Source organism: Daucus carota, chromosome 7 (assembly GCF_001625215.2).
Source record: "Daucus carota subsp. sativus chromosome 7, DH1 v3.0, whole genome shotgun sequence".
Classification (NCBI taxonomy): domain Eukaryota; kingdom Viridiplantae; phylum Streptophyta; class Magnoliopsida; order Apiales; family Apiaceae; genus Daucus; species Daucus carota.
The window spans coordinates 20,440,054-20,453,709 of NC_030387.2; positions in this window are offsets into that span (position 1 = coordinate 20,440,054).

Sequence of the window (13,656 nt, forward strand, 5' to 3'; positions counted from 1 at the left end):
AGATTCTGATGATGAACCTGTCCAGAGCAATTATGCATTTGCATTAATGGCTGACACTGTCGAGGAATCTCCATCTCAGGTATCTCCTGAAATTTCTGTTGATGACATGACTACTGCTGATTATAAAAAGACTATAAATGAACTAGGTCAAGAGATGTATAACTTGCACACTAGTTTGTTAGCTTCAGAATCAGATAACAGTAGTCTCTCTCTAAAAATAGCTAAACTTGAAGAAAGAGTAGATGATATAGCTTTAGAGAAACTCATGAACACTAACCTTAAAGATAGAATTGAATATCTAGAGAATAAGGAGAAGTGTAGTGCAGAAATTGAGGAGTCCCTTAGGTCTCAGATTGCTGACCTAGAAACTAAGCTTAGGGCCTATCAGAATTCTGCCTTTCTACAGAAAGAGATCTTGGATAGTCAAAGGGTTGATAAGAAGGTTGCTATTGGCCTTGACTATAGTTCTTTGGAAAGAGCTAAAAGAAAGAAAAGAAAAGAGAATGAAGGCATATTTGTTTCAGCAGGAACTGAGAATGCTCCTGAAGGAACAAACATACCTAAAATTCTGAAGAACACCAAGACCCCTATCTTTAGAATGGCTCAAACAGAACCTTTGATAGAAGAAGACCTTGTCATCAAGGAAGAGTTGAAAAATGAGGAAGTTGTTAAGCCTCAAGTAAAACAGGAATCACAAGATGTACCTTCTAATCCCCATGTCAGAGATGAATCAGATAAAACTGGATTAGGAAGTATTAGTTCCAACAAAAAGAAGAACAACAGGAATGGCAAAATAGATCCTAAGACCACCAACTCTAGGAATTCTAATGCTAGAAAGGTTTGTAATAATTGCTATTCTACTAATCATCTTACTCATGCATGTAAAGTGATTAAAGTAGATAATTCTGTTTCTAGCATGCCTAATACTGTTAACATGAATGCTGTTCATTTGCCATGTGGTAGAGTAGGTTGCATGCAATGTGCTATGAATATGATGTCTGCATGCTTTACCATGTTGAATGCATCTTTTTCTGCACCATCTGCCATGAATATGAATATGCCTGCACCTTCTGTTGCCCCTGTGGCAAAGACTGCTAGTCCTTCTAAAAAGAAGGAAACTCCCAACTCCAAGTCTAAAAGCACTTCTGCTAAGACTACAAAGGAGAAGAGTCCAGTCATCCCTGAACAAGTACATGTTAAACCAGTTTCTGTTGATAATCCTGTTTCTACTAAATCACCTGGACCCAAGAACGTCTGGGTACCAAAGAAAGTTTAATCCATTTGTGAATGCAGGGCACAGGAAAGAAAAGAAAAGTTGTGTGGGTTCTTGATAGTGGTTGTTCAAGACACATGACTGGTGAAAAGTCCCTGCTCACAGATGTGGTGATGAGAACCGGCCCAATTGTAATCTTTGGAGATGACAGCAAAGGTTTTACAACGGGATATGGTAAGCTGAAAGTTGGAAATGTCATAATTGAAGACATCTCTCTGGTGGAAGGACTCAAGCATAATTTACTAAGTATCAGTCAGTTCTGTGACAAAGGATACGACGTAATCTTTCAGAAGGAAGTTTGCTTAATCCAGAACCGGAAGAACAAGGATCTTACACTCCGTGGTGTAAGAAAATCAAGTTTGTTTATAGCCGACATAGACTCAGCAAGTAAGGGGGAGGTCAAGTGTTTCTACACCAAGGCCTCTGCTGATGATAGTTGGTTATGGCATCGGAAGCTCTCACACTTGAACTTTAAGACTATGAACTCTTTAGTCAAAAGGGAACTTGTGAGAGGATTGCCACAGAAGGAATTCTGTCAAGAAGGACTCTGTGATGCATGTGAAAAAGGGAAGTCAAAGAAAGCATCACACAGGAGCAAAGGTATGACTGATATTGGTTCACCCCTTCAACTGATTCATATGGATCTGTTTGGACCAGTCAACATTCCTTCTATATCAAGGAAAAGATATGCTCTTGTGATCGTCGATGACTACTCAAAATACACATGGGTATTATTCTTACATTCAAAGGATGAAGCAGCACTCGTCATCATTGATCATATCAAGAAGATTGAAAAGGAAGCAGATCTGCCAGTAAGGGCAATCAGATCAGATAATGGAACAGAATTTCGTAATGCTGTTCTTAATGACTTCTGTACTGATAAGGGCATCTCTCGTCAGTATTCAGCTCCAAGGACTCCACAACAAAATGGTGTCGTAGAAAGGAAGAACAGAACCTTGATTGAAGCAGCAAGGACAATGATTAGTCAATCAAGACTTCCAATCTATTTCTGGGCTGAAGCTGTAAGCACTGCTTGCTACACTCAAAATCGTACCCTGATTAACAAAGATCTGGATAAGACTCCTTATGAAGTAATGGCCAACAGAAAACCATCACTGAGTTACTTTCATGTGTTTGGTGCAAAATGCTTTGTGTTAAAAGAAGAGCATTTGGGAAAGTTTGATGCCAAAGCTGAAGAAGGCATTTTTCTGGGTTATTCCTTGGAGTCTAAGACCTACAGGGTTTATCTGATCAATGACAACAAGCTGATTGAAAGCATCAATGTAAGATTTGATGATACCAAACTCCCAAGTCTTCAAAAGGAAAATGAATCTGATTCTCTGGAGTTTGAGAATTTAGAAGACATCTACTTAGGAGAAGATGAACCTGAAGCTGATATAAGAGATCCTAATGCAAATGAAGAGAATGCTGATCCTGAACCATCTGGAGGAAGTATTGGCAACAATACAAATGATCATCATGGTCACAGTGGTCAAAGTGGAGGATCATCAAATAGGATATACATCAGCTCAGGGGGAGTAAGTCAAAATGGATCTACTAGTCATCACACTCAACACAACTATGATTTTGGTGAATCATCAAGATTGAATCTGCCAAGACAAAGAGTATGGAGTAGAGACCATCCTGTTGAACAAATCATTGGTGATCCAGACACAGGAGTGCAGACTAGAAGAGCAACTCAGAATGAATGCAACTTTGCTGGATTCTTGTCTCAGACAGAACCAAAGAAAGTTGAAGAGGCTCTAAGTGATCCAGATTGGGTATCTGCAATGCAGGAAGAACTCAATCAATTCGAAAGGCAGAAAGTTTGGAAGCTGGTACCAAGACCTAAAGGAAAATCTATAGTTGGCACCAGATGGGTTTTTAGAAACAAACTGGATGAAGATGGTATTGTTACGAGGAATAAGGCAAGACTGGTTGCAAAGGGTTATTCACAAGAAGAAGGAATTGATTATGATGAAACCTACGCTCCAGTTGCTAGGCTTGAAGCAATCAGGATGTTCTTAGCATTTGCAGCACACTCCAACTTCAAAGTATATCAGATGGATGTGAAAAGTGCATTCCTGAATGGTGATCTGGAAGAGGAAGTCTATGTTGAACAACCCCCTGGGTTTGAAGACAAAGAATTTGAAGACTTTGTATACTTTCTCTTCAAAGCTCTCTATGGCCTGAAGCAAGCCCCTCGAACCTGGTATGACACTCTTTCCAAGTTCTTACTTGAAAATGGTTTCACCAGAGGTATCATCGATAAAACTCTTTTCCATAAAAAGCATAAGGATGATATAATTCTTGTACAAGTATATGTCGATGACATTATATTTGGTTCTACTAATGATCTTTTGTGCGAGAGATTTGCTAAGTTAATGCAGAGCAAGTATGAGATGAGCATGATGGGAGAATTGTCCTTCTTCCTAGGACTTCAAGTCATTCAGAAGCCTGACGGTATTTTTATCTGCCAATCTAAATACATCAAGGATCTTCTGAAGAAATATGGAATGGAAGAAGCATCTACAGCCAAAACCCCTATGCCAACTGCTGTCAAACTTGATCAGGACAAATCTGGTAAGTCAGTTGACATCACGAAGTATCGAGGTATGATTGGCTCTCTCTTATACTTAACTGCTAGTAGACCAGATATCATGTTCGCAACTTGTTTATGTGCTAGATTCCAGGCTGATCCTAAAGAGTCACATCTTATAGCTGTTAAGCGTATTTTTAGGTATCTTAAGGGAACCCCCAATCTAGGGATTTGGTATCCTAAAGATACAGGTTTTAATCTAGTTGGCTATACAGATTCTGACTTTGCAGGATGTAAGATTGATAGGAAAAGTACTTCAGGAAGCTGTCAGTTTCTTGGACGAAGATTAGTGTCATGGTATAGCAAGAAGCAACACTCCGTGTCTACGTCTACAGCGGAAGCTGAATACATAGCTGCTGGAAGTTGTTGTGCTCAAATCTTGTGGATGAGGAATCAACTACAAGATTATGGACTCATGTTGGATAAAATTCCGATTCTGTGTGATAACACGAGTGCCATTGCCATTGCCAACAATCCTGTTCAACACTCCAGGACAAAGCATATTGATATCAGGTATCATTTCCTTCGCGAGCATGTCATGAATGGAACAGTAGAGTTACACTTTGTACCTACTGATCAACAAATTGCAGACATCTTCACTAAACCACTAGACGAATCCACTTTCTCTAGACTGGTTGGTGAACTTGGGATGTTAAATATGTCTAATTAATTAGACAAGAAATAACTGCAATTTGTTCGTAAGTTCACAAATTTTAAAATGTACATATTTTCAGGACTTGTGAATTTACAAAGTGCATCCATTATTTTACATATTAATCTGATAATTAGTTTTAATTATTTGCCATGATTTATATGATTTGCATGATTATGTAATTAATTGCTAAGTGGTAGATATTTAGAATTAATTTTCTTGAAGTATTTAAGTGCTTATATTCAAATTAATGAATATTAGTGTTTATTTATTTCATATTTTAATTATATTTGATTAATGGATTTGAAGCAATTCAAATTATATTTAGTTTTTCATTAATTAGATCTTAATTAAAATACTTGCAGCATAATTAATTAGATATTGTTGACTAAAATTAATTTAGTTAAACTTTATTTGATTTAATTGTGATTTTCTTCTTATCAAATTATTAAATAATTTTGAGTTAATCAAAATAAATTTAATAAAATGATAAGTGAGCATATGCTTTTGAGAATGTCAAAATTTTCTAAGGCCAAACTGTGTTGCTTGATGGATGCGTAGCGCAACATTTGACCAAAGTCAAATGTTGCGACTTAGTCTGTTGTTGCCATACAGTATGCTCAAACCTGCGCAACATTTGACCAAGTCAAATGTTGCGCCTCGCGCGTCTGTTTGTATATGACATGTTTTGACTTAGTTTTTTTCTTTTAAGTCTATCAAAGTTGCGCCTCTCATACACTGTATGTGTATGAGGGGCAATTTCGACCTTTCAAAACTTGCGCCACGATTCCCTCCTGCATGCACTATGAGGGGCAACTTGGTAAATAACCAAGTTGCGCCTCACTTGCATATATGTATATGTACACGACTTAGACGTTTTCTTTTCTTTATCTTCAAACCAGTCGACACACGCATATACATACAATCTTCAGCCATTTTCAAACTCTCGAGCATCGACCTGTTCAATCGAACAAAACACTATTCTTTTCTTGTCCATTTTGTGATCTGAGACCTGTTTTGGATTCACTCAGTCGAGAGCTTTCACTTCGTGTAAAAATATTAACGATCCATCGTTGTTTTTCGTTAGGGCTTTTTCGAAACTCTTGATATTCTTGGACTGATTTTTACGTGTTTTAAGCATCAATAATTTGCAAAACCGATCCCATAATCCTTAGAATTTCGAGAGGAACAACATACTTGAATTTCATCGAAATCTAAAATTCTTGGATTTAGGGTTTTTCGGAGCGTTATTATTTAATTATTTTCGTGACATAAGTTGAAATTTGTTCGTTATTACTCGTGAAACGAAATTTATAATCATTTTTAATTCTAATTAAAAATGGCTGCAAATTTTGAGATTCCGAAAACAAATTTCACAATTGTTGAGAATAATAATTTAATTACGCAAGCGAATTATCGACGCTGGGTTCGTTATATGTCTGAATATTCGTTTGCTAGATTTGCTATGACAGAGTCAGTATATCTTAACAAATCTCTACTTCGAGATTTTCTGTCTTCTATTTCTGTTGTAAATGAAGGACAGGTATTTGGACTCAAGTGTGTTATTCAGGGACGAACACTGATGATAAATGAGCACACCCTGAACAATGCACTCCACTTGCCAACTGAAGACTTTGAAGCTGTTCCTGATAGAGCTGAAAGGACTAATTTTTTCTTTGCTATTCACTGCCAGAGGGAGAATGGTGATCTTCCAAGTAAAATGTACGTCAAGCATTTACCTCGAGAATGGAATTTCTTCTTTAATTCCATTTCTCATGTATTTGCACCAAAGACTGGAGGGTTCCATGGCATCACAACCTTCAACCAGGAGATTGGAATTGCAATAGCTCAGAATTCAAGGATAAATCTGGGACACTTGATCATGGGAGCTTTTCAGGACTCCCTAAGGAAAAACCGAAATATACTCCTCTATCCTAGGTTCTTCCAGATTGTGCTAAACCAGATGCTGACTCCTGCTGAAAGAGCTGTCTATCCCAATATAGACAATGTTATATGCTCTTTCATGACTACCAGGGTCATCTCTATGCTGGAAAACCATCAGAACTACACCAACAATGAAGATGTGGTTCTTCCGGAGGCAATGCAAGAATTCCTGAACAATCAAAATTTGCCTCCACCACATATTCCAAATGTTGCTGATCCAGTGGTTCAGGAAGAGGAGGTCCCTGGAACACAAAGTGCAGAAGTTCCTGAGTCATCTCATCAAGCTGACATTCCTGAGACTCAAACTTCTCAAGTTCAAGAAGAGGTGATAGTGGAAGATGCACAGACATCCTCAGATGACAATGCTCAATCTGAAGGAGAGGATTCACTACAAGACAACTCCACTGATTCTGAAGATGAAGTGGATACTCCTGTTCAAACCACTGCAGCTGATGTAATGGTGGATGTTGATGAACTTTTCTCTAACACTTACAATCCACTGCAACAGTCAGGTATTCCTTCAGACTCTGACAACTTGTCCTTTGATGCACCTGATTGGGTTCAGAATCTTTTGGATTCCAATCAGCTTTCACCACCTTTCACAAGTGCCAATGAATTTGAAATCCCCCAAGTTCATAACCAAGGCACCACTTCACAAACAATTGAAGCAGAAACTTCTCCACCCCTCAGCCAACCACTTATTATTTCTGAGAGAGAGGGAGAAAGTGCCTTAAGTGCACCACATAAGGAGATTGTTTCTGAAACTGCAGCTCTGTCTCCTAGTCAAGAAAGGAGAATAGAACCTGAGACAACTGCAGATATGTCTATTTCTTCACCACCTCAGCCAAATACTATTCCAATGCACAGTGAGGTTGCACACACAGTTGAAGAATTGACGGTTGCGAACACTTTGTCGTCCATGTCAGGGATAGACACTGTTGTTTCTGATCCTTTTCAGGGTCAATTGCCTTCACAGGCTTCTGGGGGAAACTTGGATGAATTGCCACATTCTACATCCTTGTCTACCCCCCTGGGAGGAACATTCCCAGATCCTTCAAAGGACTCTTCACCTCTCGAAGGTGAACGGCAATCTGTTTCTGAGCCCTTCGTATCAGGAAGTGTGCCAGTTATAGAGGACTTGTCACAAAGTCTTTCGCCGTCAAAGGCAGTTGTGGGAAACCAGGGTGTTTCGCCAATTCAAGGATCACATCCTTCGAGCCCTGTGTCTACCCACCCTGAGATTCCAACTCAGGATCCAACAAAGGACTCACTACTTTCGAGTAGTCGGCAACTTGTTTCTTATGACTCAGATTCATCTGACGAGGAAACCGAGGACGAAGGCTTACGAACCTTCATTGCACCTTCTGTGACCTCTCTAGAAGAGGCTAAGAAGATTTCTTCTGCAGGTACATCTAAGGATGCTGGAAATCCACTGAGTGAGAGGGAAACACTTACAGAACCAGTTATACAGAAACCCTCTGCCCCACTGAGTGCTCTAGTGTTGAGTGAAATGAGAGAAACACCTGCAGAACGAACTAGTGAGAACCCATCAGCCCAACCTGCACCACTTCCAACTGTATCTGTGACAGAATTTGAAGCTCTGAAATTCAAAGTTCAACATTTAGAAGCTGAGAATCTTGTTCTACGGGAGGAGTTGGTAGAGATCAAATCAACAATGGAACAAAGGTTAGCTGCCCTGGAGGCTAAGTTGCTGGCATCTCAACCTTCCAGAGAGGATTACTCAACTGAGGGGGAGAGAGCAGCAGAAAAAGCAAAGGGAAAGAGGGTGATATCAGGGGTGTCTGAAGAACTGATTGATTCTGCTCTGAGGCATCAATTCAGTTACAGTCATGATGAATACATCCCTGAGTTTGTTGATGACAGGGTGATTAGGATGGTTGGTGCTGAGAATGAAGATCTTGAAGAAGGAGAAATCCCAGATGCTGAAGTCTTTGCTGATGAACTTGCATATCACAATGACATCTTTCCTGCTGAAGAGTTTGAAATTGCAAATCCACAAGACATTGCTGATGTTGCTAGGGATTATGCTGAACAAAAGAAAGCAAGGGAGAAGTTAGAAAACCAAAGACGGATTCGAAGGGAAAGGAGACTTGCCAACTTACATAAAGATGGAGCTGAATGGGATGCTGCTAGATCTGTGTTTGATTTCCCAGAGGTCACTCAAGACAATGATGATGACGAAGTAAAAGATATCTTTGACTCCTTCAGGAACAACTACAAGGATTTACATGATTATCACGAGGTGTTAAATGATATCATTTCTACTGTGTCTGTTGCTGTTCTTCCCAGGAGAGGATGGATGGTGAACATATCATTTGAGCTACAGAGAGAAGGCCATGGACTCAAGCATGTGTCAAGTCAGTTTCTCAGAGATCTTTCTTTAACTGAGCTGTTTGTGGCAAGAAACAAGATCATCTCAACCGGCAGAAAGCATAATGAAATATTCAGAGATATGGTGGAAGGTTGGATATCTGATATTGGAGTTGAAATTCATGACAAGCCTTCAGTTATCAAGTATTTCAAGGATGGTATGATTCAGAGTATTGGACTCACTGATGAAGCATTATCAACATACAATCCTCGTATACTGAAATATCTGGAAGCTCAAGTCAGAGAGAAGTGCTCAAGGACTAGCAAGGGAAGACTAACTGCTGAATTGTTATATGCTTATCGTCTGAACTTTGCTGCTCTGAGAGACTTAGACTTATCAGCCATCAATCGTCAACCACCATATCCACTGCCTCCACTCAACCCTGAAATTCCTGAAAATCCAAATGCACCTGTTGTTACTTACAATCCTACATCTGTACTATTCAAGAAGAAGAAAGACTCTGAAGTCACTGCTATACCACTCACAGAAATTGGAAAACTCAATTCCAAAAGAATCACTCGTGCAGTTGCAGCTGTTAAGTGGTCAGTGGTAAAAGAAGACAAGAGTGTGCTCAAAGATTTGGTTGATCTTCTGGAGATAAGAAAAGCTGTAGAGACTGTCCACAACACTTCTAGAGTTCGTGCTCATCCATCAAGGATCATTATGAAAATTGAAGGAATGGAGATGAATGTCACTTTTAAGAAGTTGAAGAAGATGGTTCACCTGCAAACTTTAGAGAAGATGAAGAAAAATCTAGAGCAACCTCCACCTGAGAATACACTGGAGCAAGTGGCACTGAGTACCATCACTGCTAGGATTGAAGAGATTGAAAACAAGCTTACTCAGAAGAGAGTAGAAGAAGCTGCAAAGAGGAAAGCTGAGCAGAAGCTGATTAATGCAAGAGCCAAGAAACCAAGGAAAGATTAGTTCAGGCTAGAGGAACAATGGCTGCTTGTATTTACTTTTGAATTCTGGAAAATGTAATATATAATCCAGACTGTACTTAGTATTATTTCCTGTTTAAAATAGTATGCTTTTTCATTGTGTCAGTTGAGTTATCCTCTTAAAGGATTTGCTTGTCGAACTCTAACAATCAAATAGGGGGAGATTGTAAAGCATAATGTAACGTAACTGTAATTACGATAACTCAACACAACAAAAGACAGGAAACAATACGTAAGTATTATACAGGAATCTACAGGTTGGAGATTCGATACGAACAGACAAAGACAATCAAGATATCTGAGACGAGCATCTGTCCACTGAAAGAAGTTCATTAATATGTTCAAGCCTCAGTGAAGAATAAAGTTCAATGTGTCTGTTATCAAGATTGCCTGAAAAACAAGTATCAAAGACCAGAAGATTTCAGTATATTTAATTTGATTATTTATAATCAAATTTATCGAAGCAACATCTAACCCGGAATGACTGATCAAGTATGTTATCAAGCAAAGGATTCAAAGAATCATTTCAGTTCGAGTCGTTCGTGAACCAGACCAGTGCACAGGACGTCAGGACATACGAAAGTATTCAGTGGATTCGATCAACGGATTAATTGATCAAGTCAATCGAGCTGCTCCTGTATTCATTGCCAAAGGGACTTATTAATTAGATATATATATATATATATTAATTGTGAATTATTTGAATTTGAATAATTCAAGTAATTAATTAAAGACAATTAATTATATATATATGTATATTTAATTAGTATGCAAAATGGAAAGACATGAGAAATTGTCTAAGTACCAAGTTCATTACAGGAGGATATAAGTGCACTTGGAGCGCAAACTTTGACCAGTCAAAGTTTGCGACTCCAAGGTTTACTCACAGCATTTCTAATTATATTCTCTAAGTCATGGCTGTGTACAAAGCAGTGGCGCAAGGTTTGACCTCAAGTCAAAGCGCCAACTTTGACTTGAGTCAACCTCTTCTAAAACTGGCTAAGGCAACTCACAGTAGTTCAGTGGTGCCCAAGTGAGGCGCAACCTTTGACTCACAGTCAAAGTTTGCGCCACAATTCTCCAACCAAGTTCAAGCGCAACTTCAGTAAAATCTTCTAAGGCATATACATAGAAGCACTGTTGAGCGCAATCTTTGACCAGGAGGCGCCAAGTTTGACTATCACAATTGAAGGCACTGAAATATACATATATGTATATATGGAGCGCAACTTAGCTATACATATATTCATATATATATATATGTATATGAAAGTGGCGCCAATCTCATGTGCTTTGGAGTTAGTTTTATTTTTATAAAACGAATCCGTCCAGGACGAACTCAAGTCGTCCAGGACGAACTCGTTAACCATGGTTAGATTTTGTAAAGTCTATAAATAGGGCTTTGTGTTTTCATTTGAAAACAACTACACACTTTGTAAGTGCACACACTATACACGTTCTCGAGAGTTAAATTAGAAGATCGTATTTATCGAGAGTTTGTAATAGAGTGATTGTAGTCTCTGCAGCCGACACTTGTGTTGGAATTTGTAGCACCCGAGGATTATTTCTAATACAAGAATATTCCCCGACTTGCTGGAGTTATTTATTTACGATTGATTTAACATGGACTGAAACAAAGATTATCCGCAATTAAATTAAATCGAAGAAAATTGGTACGACGTATTCAACCCCCCCCTTCTACGTCTGATTGGACCTAACACAACAATTCCATAAAATACCCCAGAAGTGGTTTTACCTCCTGAAGAGGTTTGAGCCCCTGAAGTGGCTGAAACAAAATTCCTAGAAATGGGATTATCTCTGAAAGATGATATTGTCCCAGAAGTGACAAATACATACCCCAGAAATGGTATTGCCTCCTGAAGAGGTTCAAGCCCCTGAAGTGGCTGTGACAAATCCTCCTGAAGAGGAAATTGCCCCAGAAGTGGCACATGCCCTAGAAGTGGCAAATGCCCCAGAAGTGGCAAATGCTTCCATGGAAGCAAAGGTACCTGAAAGTTATGAGATCTCTATAATTTATGTACATAAAGAGAAATTATTGGATCGTGAGAGTACTAAGATTGATGATGTGTATGTTTTTCCGTGATATGTGATATTATTATAAACTCCGATCCTAAAGTGTCGACAATGAGATGATTGGATCGTGGGAGTATTGAGATTGATGATATGTATGTGATATTATTATAAACTCCGATCCTAAACCACAAAGTGTGGAGAAGTGTCGACAATGAGATAATTGGATCGTGGGAGTATTGAGATTGCGATATGTATGCAATATTATTATGAACTCCGATCTTGAACCACAAAATGTGGAAGAGTGTCGACAATGATATGATTGGCCAAAATGAAAAATTGCAATCTAGGAAGAATTGCAATTCTTGCGCAAGGTAAATGTATATGGACCTATAGTTTAAACACCAGCTGGTGAAGTCCCTGTTGGGAATAGATGGGTATTTGTATGAAAATGAAATGAGAGATGAAATTGTGAGATATAAAGCTTGGTTGATAGCCCAAGGATTCTCTCAGAGACCTGGATTTGATTATTAGGAAACATACTCTCCTATAAGGGATAGAGTTACTTTTATATCCTAATGGGTATAATTTTAATCACCAGGAAATATACTCTCCTGTAATGGATGGAGTTACCTCTCATTTTATAATGAGTATGGCTTTGGAAACACGTCTGATGGACGTTGTGATAGCATACTTTTATATATCACTTGATAGTGATATTTTTATGAAAATCCCTGAAGGATTAGAGATAGAGGACACTAAGCCTTGACATTTATATTATGTTATATCCCAACGATTATTATATGGTTTGAAACAATTTGGTCGTATGTGGTACAACATGCTTGGTAAATAATTATTGAATGATGGATATGTTAATCACCAGATATGTCTTTGCATTTTTATTCAACGTTCACCAACCGTTTTTGTTATAATTGTTGATATGTGGATGATTTGAATATTATTGGTACTTTTGAAGATATTACTAATGCTATTAACCATTTGAAAAATGAGTTTTGAAATGAAAGATCTTCGAAAGACAAGATTTTATTTAGGTATACAGGTGGAACACTTATCTTCAGGCATATTTGTTTATCAATCAAACTACATTGAAAAGGTCCTTGATCGGTTCTAAGTGGACAAAGTTCATCCACTAACCATGTCAATGGTTTGTCAATCACTTGAGGTTGAAAAGGATCCCTTCCGTCCTAGAGAACAGGATGAATAAGCACTCGAATCTGAAGTTTCCTACCTTCGTGCAATTGGAGCCCTTATATTGCATTTGTTGTGAACCTGTTGGCGAGATTCAATTCTGGCCCAACTAAAAGATGCTGGATACATGTCAGATCTTCACTTTGGGCGATTACAAACAAAGTTACTGGAAATTCATGAAGCAAGCAAATGATGTATTTGGTTAAGACAACTCAAGAAAAGACATATCTAAGGAGATCGAACAAAACACATATTGTCAGAATTCTTCTATACTCAGGAGTTTCAAGAAAATGGTGATATTGATGTACAACAAGTTCGTTCATCCAATAACCTGGTGGATAAACCTGCAAAGTCATTACCGACATCAACATTTGAGAAGTTACGAAGTTATATGGGTATACGAAGATTAAAAGATCTACTAGATCAAGATGTCGAAATGTGAGTAATTTAATTCAGGGGGAGACTGTACTCTTTTTCCTTCGACAAGGTTTTTATCCCACGGGTTTTTCCTTGCAAGGTTTTAACGAGGCAGTCAATCTCTATGATAACTCGCATTTGACAATCAAGGGGGAGTGTTATAAAATAATATATTAAGTGATTGTCAAAAGCTTA